Source organism: Lactuca sativa, chromosome 5, assembly GCF_002870075.4.
Source record: "Lactuca sativa cultivar Salinas chromosome 5, Lsat_Salinas_v11, whole genome shotgun sequence".
Taxonomy (NCBI): domain Eukaryota; kingdom Viridiplantae; phylum Streptophyta; class Magnoliopsida; order Asterales; family Asteraceae; genus Lactuca; species Lactuca sativa.
The window spans coordinates 301,237,860-301,251,979 of NC_056627.2; positions in this window are offsets into that span (position 1 = coordinate 301,237,860).

Here is a 14,120-nt window from a genome sequence, read left to right on the forward strand (position 1 = left end):
CCACACACATCCGTGTGTACAAGGTCCAACAAACCTTCACCCCTCTCGCATGAGCCTATGAAGGGTGACTTTGTCATTTTTCCAAGTAAGCATGATTCGCAACTATCATCTGACTTTAGGTCAAACGACTCTAAGACTCCATCGTTTTGGAGTTGGCCTATGCGTTTCTTGCTTATATGTCCAAGGTGACAATGCCATAATGATGCTTTATCCAAGTTATTATTAGTAGTAGAATCAATACACAAAACATTATTTCCTAAATCATCTACAACAGATACAGCTTCATACACACCATCACAAGGTAATGCTTTAAAATAAAAGACATTATTATAGAAAACATCTATAGAACCAACTTCATTATTAAATGAAAAGGTAAACCCTTGTTTGTACAAAGCATGAAAGGAAATAATATTTCTTGCCATTCCTGGCGAATAACAACATTTATTCAAATCTAAACTAAACCCACTACTTAGCGATAAAGTATAAACTCCAATCTTGGTGACAGGTGAAACTTTCCTATTCCCCATGATCAAGTTTATTCTTCCTTGCTCCACATTCTCACTTTTTCTTAGTCCCTGCAAGTCACAACAAATATGAATACCACAACCGGTATCAAGGACCCAAGATTTAGAATGGGGTGAGTTATTAGAAATGATAGTGTAAGTACCTGCGTGGTTGGGTTTAACTTTCCCATCCTTCACATCCTGCTGGTACTTTGGGCAGTTCCGCTTCCAATGAGACTTTTCATGGCAATAGAAGCATTCAGCCTCCTTTGGGTCAGAAGAAGGAGTGACGAAACCTTTCTTGGTTCCACTTGAAGAAGAGCCATCAAGGGTCCGAGCCTTGGTACCCTTCGAGGATCTCTTTCTCTTCCTCCATCGATTCTTCCCAATTGCCAAAACCGGAGTTGAGTTTGGAGTAGGAGTGATAGCAACCGACTTCCCCTTAAGACCTGATTCTGCGGTCTTGAGAAGTCCCTGAAGTTTGCTGAGTGTGACTTCTTCCTTATTCATGTGATATGTCATGCGGAATTGATCATAGCACGATGGTAAGGAGTGCAAAATGATATCTATTGCAAGATCCTCAGGGAAGTTCACATTAAGCTTCAGCAAACGATCCACATACCTTTGCATTTTCTGCATGTGGCTCGTGACGGATTCCCCGTCCTTCATCATGGTTGTTATCATGGAGCAGATGATTTCATACCTCTCTTGTCTTGCACTTTGATGGTATCTTTCCATCAAATCTTGGTGCATTTCATAAGGGTAGAAATCTTCATAAGACTTTTGGAGTTCCGCTGTCATCGTGGCCATCATGATGCAAGCCACTTTCGTAGCATCCCTTTCATGTGCCCGAAATTCAGCGATCTCCTGAGGAGTTGCAGTGGTATCATCAATCTCCTTAAGCTCCTTGTCAAGGACATATTCTTTGTCCTCGTAGCGGGTAATCATCCTGATGTTTCTGATCCACTCATTGAAGTTGGATCCATCAAAGGTGACTTTCCCACACAAGTTCATAAGGGTAAAGGAGCCATTAGGATTAGAGCCAGAAGCAACATTGTTTGAAGACATCTGAAAGAAAGGACAAGATTAGTTTAGATATAAGAGAGTCCTTAATAAAACACCCAAATGTAATATTAAGGCTAGGATCCAATCACAATATAATATAACTTAGAAGAGGTATGCCGTAATCTAAGCTATACCATATTTGAAAGGTAGGTGAATGACGATTCACCAATTTCCACCACGAAAACCGAAATATTGAAGTATTAGGTTTTTTTTATTGGTTCTTAGAAATTCCTAGATACTTTGAGATTCAATGAACTTTTCAAAGGCATGTTTCAATCTCGAGTGGGCCCTCCAAGTTTTGTGACTGGGATGCCGAGGATCACAAAATGAGGTGTGAAGTAACCATGCAAATCACTTGGTACCCTTAAAAGTTTATCACTCAATCGATGTGCCGGTAAACCACACGCGCTCCATCGATACTATAATAAACCCTAAGTCACCCTTTACCTACCTTGTTAAGTCCAAGTTAGTGTGCCGGTTAACCACACACGCTCCACCAACGACTTAATCAAAGTGTAAAGTGTAATTTCATGGATTAGCACCTTATTCACATTTTTCCTAGAGTAACTAAGATTGGGAATTTAATAAAAACATTTAGTTACTTTATAATATTCATCATACTTTGAATGAGAATTTATAAGTCCTTGTCTTACCCGTTCGGCTAACGACCCTCCACCAGTCAAGCAAGCGGTGGGTGAGAGTAGACACCCATTAAGTCACCATTTTATAGGCAACAACCTTATACCCACCTTATAGACGGGCTTCGTGAATGAGGCGTACTAGCGGTAAGATGACTTTGTTCTTATACATATATATATATATATATATATATATATATATATATATATATATATATATATATAATTATTAAATCATCATAATATAAGTATAAGGGTTGAATTTTAACTTTTAAAATTCTAAGGGTTGGAACTAAAGTTTAACTTAACTTTACTTGTTCCAAAGCTTGAGGGCAAGTTTTGTAAACTTCCAAAACTTTTCATTTCTTGTAACTTATGAGTTTAATAAAGTAATAAAATGAGGACTTTTCATTTTTTCTAACTCTTGTGTTCTTTTAATGGTTTTTAATCCAAGAGACTTTTGGTTTTCCATAACTTGAGGACAAGTTATGGACTCCATTAAAACACATTATGATCAAGAATTAAACTACCACATAGGTTACAAATAATTCCTATGATCATCTAAACATCATAAGAACAAGAATATGAATATGAACACCTTCAAGAATCAAAATCACATTAAACTTTGTAATTTTGATAACTAGTTGTTGTAAATGAGTTAGCAAATACATTACACCATCTAAAACAAGTTTTCAAGTACCAAAACAGTTTAGGGTAATGTATCCAATCCATTTCCAGCAACTGAAGTCGAAATTCTGCACTATGTCGACCCTACTCGCCGAGTGCATGAACCTACTCGGCGAGTAGGTTGAAGATACAAGTGGACTCGGCGAGTCCCCCCATGGACTCGGCGAGTCCATCAGTCAGACAACAAGATTTCGACTTTTTCTTTCAACTTTTAAGCACAAATAAAAAGCAAACAAGCCTAGGCTCTGATACCACTGATGGGTTTTGAGCATTCTAACACTTCCTAAGTGTACATGCAACCCTAATAACCTTGGATCTATGTTTGTCTAATTATCATGCAAAGTTGAATTTCCAAGGTTATATTCCTATCTAGCATACATGGGGAACAATTTTAACTTGAATGAAAGATAGAATAACTTACCTTGTTGTTGCTTGTGTTCCTTGAAGCCTTGTGAGCCTAGCACCCCAAGTGTGATGCCTCAAATGCTTCACACAACACCGAATGCTCTTGGAAAGACTTTAGAGAGAATCCACACTACTTGAAATTGGCCTAGCCCTCAAGTTTCTTATATGTCTTGTGTGTGTTACCAATTTGTGGAGAATGGGACCTTTATATAGTGTTGTGTCATGACTCTTTATTTTCATGACCCATGGGTTTGTAACTCCCATGGAGCATCCTATGGGTAAAGCCCAACTTGATAATCCATGAAGCCTTTTAGCCCACTATACAAGATATGAATGATTTACATAATCAACCCATATATTTAATTAGTTATTCTTTGATCACTTAATTAATTCCAAATTAATTCTTTGATCAAACTAATCAAATAATATTATTAATATATTAGAAGTTATAATATATTAATAATCTCCAAGTGATATTTCTCTCATTTAGTCTATCCAATTGCATGGTGCCATGCAACCCAAATGGACCATGCCGGGTCGGGTCAAGTACACCCCAGAAATAGTCATGGACTTAGACACCTTATCCAACAGTGTGAAGCATTTGAGGCATCACACTTGAGGTGCTAGGCTCACAAGGTTTCAAAGGAATTCAAGCTACAAAGAGGTATGTAATTCTTACTAACTATTAGAATAAAAGATCCCCATGTATGCTAGATAGGATTATGAACCTTGGAAAATCATTTTGCATGTATCTTGGTAAAACATAGATCCAAGGTTTCTAGGGTTTCATGTACACCATAAGAGTGTTAGAATGCGCATAACCCAACAGTGGTATCAGAGACTAGGCTTGTTTGTTTGATACTTGATGCAAAACAGCTGAAAAACGCAGTTTTTTGTTCACTACCCGCATGAACTCGCCGAGTCCAAGGGGAGACTCGACGAGTCCATGAAGAAATGCATGCAACTCGTCAAGTCAGTTCATGCACTCGACGAGTATATGCTGCAGTGTTCAGATTTTCGAGTTATGTTGCTGGAAATGGACTAGAAACATTACCCTAAACTGTTTTGGTGTTTTAAAACTTGTTTTAGTTGGTGTAATGTTTATGCTAATCCATTTACAATGGTTATTATCAAAAATTACAAGTTTTATATAAGTTTGTTATGATTCTTGAAATTCTTGATAATCATGTTCTTGAACTTATGAATTTAGATGATCATAGGAATTTTTTGTAACCTCCATGTTAGTTAATTCTTGATCATTATGTGTTTTAATGGAGTCCATAACTTGTCCTCGAGTTATGGATAAACCAAGAGTCACACTTGAATTAAAACCATTAAAAGAACACAAGAGTTATGAAAATGAAGAGTCTTCATTTTAATACTCTAATAAACTCATAAGTTATGAGAAATAAAAAGTTTTGAAAGTTTACAAAACTTGCCCTCAAGTTTTGGAACAAGTAAAGTCATAATTAAAACTTTAGTTCCAACCCCTGGAATTTTAAATATTAAAATTCAACCCTTATACTCTATAATATTATAAGTGAATAATAATTATATATGTATAAGATAAAAGTTGTTTTACCATTAGTAGGCCTCATTCACGAAGCTGGTCTATAAGGGGGGTATAAGGTTGTTGCCTATAAAATGGCAACTTAATGGGTGTCTATTCTCACCCACCGCTTCCTTGATCGGTGGAGGGTCGTTAGCCGAAAAAGGTAGAACAAGGACTATAATTATCATAATAAGTATTATGAATATACTAAAGTAACTAAACTTTTATTAATTCCCAATCTTAGTTACTTTAGGAAAATGTGAATAAGGTGCTAATCCATGAAGTTACACTTTGCACTTTGATTAAGTCGTTAGTGGAGCGTGTGTGGTTAACAGGCACACTAACTTTGACTTATCAAGGTAGGCAAATGGTGACTTAATGTTGGAGCATGTATGGTTAACCGACACTTCGATTGAGGGGTAATACATTAAGTGTACCAAGTAATTTGCATGGTTACTTCACACCTTGTTTTGTGATCCACGACATCCCAGTCACAAAACTTGAAGGGCACACTCGAGATTGAAACATGCCATTGAAAAGTTAATTGAATCTCAAAGAACCTAGGAATTTCTAAACTAATTAAAACCTAATAAGAATTATTCCATTTTATGGTGGAAATTGGTGAATCGTCATTCACCTACCTTCAAATATTTTATAGTTTGGATTACGGCATCCCTCTTCTAAGTTATAAAATATTGTGTTGGGTCCTAGCCTTAATATAACATTTGGGTGCTTTATTAAGGACTATCCTGAAATCTAATCTAAACTTATTCTTTCATTTCAGATGTCTTCCAGTAATAATGCTTTTGGCTCAAACCCTACTGGCTCCTTCTCTCTCATGAACCTTTGTGGGAGTGTCATCTTTGATGGATCTAATTTTATGGATTGGATCAGAAACATCAGGATGGTCACTTGCTATGAGGACAAATAATATGTCCTTGATAGGGAGTTGAAGGAGATTGATGAGTCAACTGCTACCCCAGAGGAGATTGCTGCATTTCAAGCACGTGAAAGGGATGCTACCAAAGTAGCATGTATCATGACTGCCACAATGACAGCTGAGCTCCAAAATTCCTATGAGGACTATTACCCTTTTGAGATGCACATGGACTTGATGGAGCGATACCATCAAAGTGCTCATCAAGAGAGGTATGAAATAATCTCCTCCATGATAACCACCCAAATGAAGGACAATGAGTCCCTCACGACCCACTTACAGAAAATGCAAAGGTTTGTGGATCGCTTGAAGAAACTGAATGTTGACTTTCCTGAGGAGTTAGCAATAGATATCATTTTGCACTCCTTACCTTCATGTTATGATCAATTTAGAATGACATACCACATGAATAAGGAAGAAGTTACACTTAGTAAACTTCAAGGACTCTTAAAGACTGCAGAAAGTAGTCTTAAGGGTAAGTCGGGTGTTACTACTCCTCCTACTCCTACTGCGGCCTATGTCTTGGCAATCGGGCATGACAAAGGTAAGAAGAGAAAGAACCCTTCTAAGGGTACCAAGGGTAAGACCCTTGAAGGCTCCTCTTCAAGAAAAACCAAGAAAGGTTTTGTCACTCCTTCTGCTAACCCTAATGAGGCTGAATGCTTCTATTGCGATGAAAAGTCGCACTGGAAGCGAAACTGCCCAAAGTACCAGCAAGATCTGAAGGATGGGAAAGTAAAACCCAACCATGCATGTATATACACTATATTGTCTAATAACTCACCTTATTCTAAGCCTTGGGTCCTTGATACAGGTTGTGGAATTCACATATGTTCTGATTTGCAGGGACTAAGAAGAAGTGAGGATTTGGAACTAGGAAAGATAGACCTAATCATGGCGAATAGGAAAGTTTCACCTGTCACCAAGATTGGAGTTTATTCCTTGTTACTAGATAGTGGGTTTACATTAGACTTTAATAAATGTTGTTATTCGCCAGAAATGGCAAAAAATGTTATTTCCTTTCATGCATTGTATAAACAAGGGCTCACATTTTATTTTGATAATAAAAGTGGTGGTTTTGATGCTTTCTATAATAGTGTTCTTTATTTTAAAGCATTACCTTGTGATGGTGTGTATGAAACTGTATCTGTTGAAGATAACTTAGGAAATAATATATTGTGTATTGATTCTTCCACTAGCTTAGATAAAGCATCTTTATGGCATTGTCGTCTTAGACATGTAAGCAAGAAACGCATAGGCCAACTCCAAAAGGATGGAGTCTTGGAATCATTCGACCTAAAGTCGGATGATAGTTGTGAATCTTGTCTACTTGGAAAAATGACAAAGTTACCTTTTACTGGAACTTGTGCTAGGGGTGAAGGTTTGTTGGATCTCATACACACAGATGTGTGTGGACCCTTCAGAACCGCCATTAGAGATGCTAATCGCTTTTATGTGACTTTTATTGATGATTGTAGTAGATATGGATATGTCTACTTAATCAAACATAAGTCGGAAACCTTTGATAAATTTAAAGAGTTTAAGTAAGAAGTAGAGAATCAGTTGGGCAGGAACATTAATATGCTCCGATCCGATCGAGGTGGTGAGTATCTTAGTACCGAGTTCCTTGACTATCTTAAGGAATGTGGGATAGTCTCACAATTGACACCTCCCAGAACACCACAGTTGAATGGTGTATCTGAGAGGCGCAATCGAACCTTGTTGGACATGGTTCGCTCCAGGATGAGTCGAGTTTTGCTACCAATCTCATTTTGGGGGTATGCCTTAGAGACTGCCGCCCATATCCTTAACCTAGTCCCTACAAAGAAGGTTGCCAAAACACCTCACGAGATATGGACTGAAAAAGTTCCAAATCTAGACCACATCAAGGTTTGGGGTTGTGAGGCTTTCGTGAGAAGCGAGACTCACGACAAGCTCAAACCTCGAAGTGAGAGGTGTATTTTCATCGGCTACCCACATAAATCTTTTGGTTATATCTTCTACAGACCCAGTGATAATGTGGTCTTTGTAGCAAGAAGATGATTCTTGAGAGAGAGAGAGAGAGAAAGAGAGAGAGAGAGAGAGAGAGAGAGAGAGAAATCATAAGCCAAGGAGACAGTGGGAGGCAAGTTGACCTTGAAGAAATTCAAGAGTCAAGCGGTGAAGGAACCTCAAACCCTAGCCCTCAACCTGAGGAGGAAACTCCTATTGAGCCGACTGAAGAGTCCATGCCTCTGAGGTGTTCCACCATAGTTAGGAATGCACCTGAGCATTATTATGGTTTCCATATTACTGCAGAAGGTGATACCCTTATCAGTGATAATACACTGATAAATCTGGAAGAGCCTAACAGCTACACAGAAGCCATGGCAGGCCCTGAGTCTGCTAAATGGAAAGAGGCTATGGATAGCGAGATACAATCCATGTATGACAATCAAGTTTGGAACTTGGTTGACAATGTACCAGGTCGTAAGACAGTAGGGTGCAAATGGATCTTCAAGAAGAAGACCGACATGGATGGTAATGTACACACTTATAAGGCACGACTGGTTGCAAAGGGTTATTCTCAAACTCCAGGAGTTGATTATGATGAGACCTTTGCACCAGTGGCCAAGATTAAGTATATTAGGGTTCTGTTAGCCATTGTTGCATTTCATGACTATGAAATATGGCAAATGGATGTCAAAACCGCTTTCCTTAACGAAAAGTTGGCTGAGGATGTTTACATGGTTCAGCCAGAGGGTTTTGTAAGTACATAATACCCTAATAGGGTGTGTAAGCTTTGAAAAATCCATATATGGATTGAAACAAGCACCTCGCAGATGGAATCTTTGCTTCGATGAGAAAGTAAAAGAGTTTGGCTTTTCGAGAAGTGAAGATGAATCTTGTATATATGTCAAGGCTAGTGGGAGTATAATTAGATTTTTGGTACTGTATGTGGATGACATACTGCTCATAGGAAATGACATCCCAACCTTGCAGGAAATGAAATCCTGGCTTGGGAAGTGTTTCGCTATGAAAGACCTAGGAGAAGCTGCCTATATCCTCGGGATAAAGATTTTGAGAAACAGGAGTAAAAGACTAATTGGACTTAGTCAGAGTACCTACTTTGACAAAGTGCTGAAGAGGTTCAGTATGGAAAATTCCAAGAAAGGAGATTTACCTATTCAGTGTAATGCCAGACTGAGTAAAACTCAGAGCCCGAGTACAGATGAAGAGATAGTTGAGATGAGTCGAGTCCCATATGCTTTCGTTGTAGGCTTGATCATGTATGTTATGACTTGTACTCGTCCCGATGTTGCTTTTGCTTTAAGCATGGTTAGTAGATATCAGAGTAATCCTGGCAAGGCTCACTGGACTGTAGTAAAGAATATTCTCAAGTACCTGCGAAGGACTAAGGACTGGGTCCTTACCCTTGGTGGGAGTGATGACTTGAAAGTAGAAGGGTATAGTGATGCTAGCTTTCAGACTGATAGGGATAATTTCCGCTCTCATTCGGGCTGGGTCTTTACCCTAAATGGAGGGGCAATTACTTGGAAAAGTTCCAAGCAAGATACAGTGGTTGATTCCACTTGTGAATCAGAGTATATAGCACCAAGTGAAGCAGCAAAGGAGGCTATATGGATAAGGAACTTCATCGGAGACCTTGGAGTTGTACCAGCTACCAGGAAAGGAACCAAGGGCTCACGGGAGATCCATGCACATCGACATAAAATATCATTCCATTAGACATCGAATAGAAGAAGGAATTCTCGTGGCAAAGAGGGTATCATCAGATGAGAACCCGACAGATCCCTTCATGAAGGGACTGAATGGGGTTTAGCATCTTCAGCATGCTAGGAGCATAGGGCTAAGAGATGATATTAGTTTTAGAAGTTAGATAATTTTGAAATATGTAAAGTGTAATTGACATTTGATGATAAATAAAAGTTGTTGTTTATGAGTAAAGTGTTACTATCTCTTGTCAATCATTTACTAGTATTTCTTTTTGCATGTTTTGACTTCCAGAATAATTATGTTATGGTATATATCATATTATTCAAATTCTCCACAGTCAATCATATGTTGGAAGTACATATGAATCAAGACTGTCATGGGTTGGTTTGTAGAGGTCCAAGATGTTGGATAAAGGGGGCTACAACACTCATGAGTGCTCATAAGTTCTGAGTATTGGATTCAACCCACGCTCACTGGTATCACTTCATGGAATTTATCTCGAGTGATCGTGAGATGGTAATATCATATAAGTCTTCAAACCTAGACATATGATTTGTTACCTATGAGTTGGTTATGCATTAATTGTACGAAAACGCATTGGTAACTCGATGTTATAAAATGTACCTTTGTGTGTAATTCAACAAGTAGTAGAGCAAACATATGAATTGAAGTTTATCTGTTCCTTCTTGGATTAGAAGCGATATCTGGGCCCCTCAATGATTTTGTTTTGACCCATGTACCGGGCCCGGCCAGAACTGAATTGATGTGTTCAATTAAGTTCTATGTCAAACAAATCGGAAATCGGGAAACAACTGCTAGACAATAGAAAGACATTGTTCCATGTGTTTGTCCGACTGATATCTAGAACAGAGGATTATACGATCACTTATCTAAAATGGCACACCATCATCTTCTCGGTTCCGAGAGATCTTGAAAGAGCTACGATTTCTGATCGGTTCCTGAAGTCATACTTGCAACTATAGTTATTAGACTTATCCAAGTGGGAGACCGTTGGATATAGTGTCTAAGTTCATAACTATATTTGGTATGTACTTGACCCGACCCGACATGGTCCATTTGGGTTGCATGGCATCATGCACTTGGATAGACTAAATGAGAGAAATAAGACACTTATGGTTTATTAATATATTATAAGTTCTAATATATTAATAATAAGAATAATAATATTAAGTTAGTATTGATCAATAATTAATTTAGAATTAATTATGTGATCAAAAGAAGACTAATTAAATATATGGGTTGATTGTGTCAATCATCCATAACTTATATAGTGGGCCAAGGCTTCATGGATTATCAAGTTGGGTTAAACCCATAAGATGCTCCATGGGGGTTACATAACCCATGGGTCATGGAAATGAAAGGTCATGACAATTAGGGTTTACATGGTGTAACCCTAATTGTAACATACTATATAAAGAAGCTATTCTTCACCATTTTCGGCAACTAGAGTGAATAAAAGAGGGCTAGCCGAAAATACTAAGTGTTCTTATTCTCTTAAGAGTTTATTCCAAGTGTACTTGGTGTTGTGTGAAGCATTTGAGGCATCACACTTGAGGTGCTAGGCTCACAAGGTTTCAAAGGAATCCAAGCTACAAAGAGGTATGTAATTCTTACTAACTATTAGAATAAAAGATCCCCATGTATGCTAGATAGGATTATGAACCTTGGAAAATCATTTTGCATGTATCTTAGTCAAACATAGATCCAAGATTTCTAGGGTTGCATGTACACCATAGGAGTGTTAGAATGATCAAAACCCAACAACATAAACATAACAACCTGTGGTTATGTCAGGTCCGTATCAACCCCCGAGTCTGTAGCACCCCAAAATAACAGCAATAAGATGTATCGAATCCGTATTAACCCTTGGGTTCGTATCAACCCCGAGTCCATAATGACTCCGAGCCTAGATTAGCTCCATACATAAATCATGCAATCATATCAGTTAAACTCATACAATATCATACATTCTACTCATACAATACAGTGGGCCGGCCTTGGTGCCTTCGACCTACTTAAGATGGTAAGAAGACTCACCTCACAAATAGACGGAAAATAGCTAAACGGATCCCTGCTCCGTAAATCAGCTCCACCGGACACCTATTCCAAGACAATTGACCAAACTCAAATATAAATAAAAATGTCCAAAGTACCCATAGGTCAAACCTAGCCAAAACAATGTCAAAAATCAAAGTTAACGGCCAAGGTTGACCCTCCACATCGTGGCCATCCTTGGCCACATTGTGGCCTTCAAATGACAAAACAATCGCGTTTCTCCCAGTCGCCACGTCGTAGCAGCCTAGGCCACACCGTGGGAACTGGATCCCAAAACATCCTAATGAGTTAAGTTGAATCCTCAAATTCCAAAAGTTCCAAAGTTCAAATTTGATCATTTCTAACATCCAAATGGATATCGTTTCCACATTTATCCCTTAAGATCTACCAAGGACTCTAAATCTCAAGTCCTAGATCCAAAAAGGCTAAGAAATGGCAAGGAATTAACCAAGAAGCACTTAATCCCTTAATTCACAAGCTAATTTGCTCTAGAAGAGCTTATAACACCAAAACCATCTTGAAGATTGATGTTTTATAAACTTGCATGTCCAATGCCAGTATTAGACTCAAATTAGGTTAAAATGGGATCTTATGACCAAATATTTTGCATGGCACAAACCAACCATAAAACTTTAGATCTAACCCATGAACTACTCCAAATGATCCAGAGATTCATAGAGCTGCAACCTTTATGAAATTTCTCCATCCCATTTAACAAGATCAAGAGGAAAATGGGACAAGCTTGAGCTCGGCTCGTTTAATTTTGAGGAAGCTCGAGCTCGAGCTCGAGCCTTAAAACGAAGCTCAAGCTCAACTCGTGAACAATTTAGTGGGCTCGCGAGCCTACACACACACACACACACACATATATATATATATATATATATATATATATATATATATATATATATGTGTGTGTGTATGTATGTGTATATATAGGCTTGTTTAAGCTCGTTTAGGCTCGCGAGCCTACTAATTGAAGCTCGGCTCGAGCTCGTTTAATAAACGAGCCTCATATTTAGGCTCAAGCTCGGCTCAGGCTCGTTTAATTCGATCTCAAGTCGACCTTTTAACGAGTCGATCCCGAGTAGCTCACGAGTAGATCAGATCACTTACACCTCTACTTATAATAAAAAAGCTTAGAACTTGTGGACTTACAAGAGTCCAAAAGGTGCATAATAAGATGGTAAGAATAGTTGCTTGCTGAATCCAAGACTAGAAGTCACTTCCTTCTTCTTCAAATCTTCAAAAATCAACACATAAAACTTAGAGAGCAACAATAGAGGTTAGGGTTTGCTTGGAGGCTAAGAGAGTGTGATGGAGGCTGAGGGTAAGCACCCCTTAGCCATCACTTTCCTTTAAATAAGGCGCAAACCCCATAAATTAGAGTTTCTCATTAAACAACTGTCACGTCGTGGCCATAGGTTACCATGTCGTGGCAGACATTTAAAATATGTGACCCAACGGGCATCACCACGTTGTGGGATGCCTTCACCGCGACATGGAACTACCCAAAATCAAAAATATATTAATTTAAATACCTCCAAGAATCTGGATGTTACATCGACCTATCATTAGTGTATATATATTCCATACAGAGTATTAGGTATTATTATTTGCTTGTCTTCTCAACAATTCTACTTCTAATATTGTTATATAGTATTATCTATTATTATAAAATAGAATCATATTTGGTTCACACATAGCATTGCATATATATATATATATATATATATATATATATATATATATATATATATATATATATATCTTAACATATAATCCATGAAATAAGCATATAATTCACATACGACTATCAACAAATATTTAATACTTTAATTAATATTTGTATTAAATCATGTTCATGAAAGAGACTATGCACTCACCTAATAAAATTGGTGACTGAGGATTTTGGCAGTGCTTCACTTTGTACTTCCAAAGAGACCTAGACGTATAAATCACTAAGCCTTAGTCTAGTTTCATAATCCTGGCGACTATAATAATTATAGTCTAGGTTCCTAAATAATTTCAATGTCTACATCAAGATATATCAAGTAACGAATAACCAGGTAGGATCATATCGAAGGTCGAGTCTGTTTGGTATAAATAATATACTGTTTGGAAATCCCACTTTAAACACCTCACTAAATCCAGCCTAGTCATCACTCCCGTAAGTAGACCAATCAATATAATGACTTGGAATCACTGATAAATCTTAATTATAGGTTCAGAATAACGACTATGACTACAATTAAAAGTTACACTAAAATAAAATAAGTGTAGATTAACTTATAGAGTAATCTAGCAAAGATCGGGAATTATGCAGGCAAAACCCTGATCCAGGAGATTCTATTCATCGGCTACCCGACACCACAAGGCTTCGCCGAAGGGGCTGGAAACTTGGGAGTAAAAGGGACTAAGGGTGGAAAGTGTTCTAGAGAGAATCTAGGAGAGTGGTGTGAGGAAAGAGCTGATTTTCGAAGGTTTATATAGGCTAAATTAGAGTGTGCACTGTGCATTAGGTCGGAAGAGGGTGACGT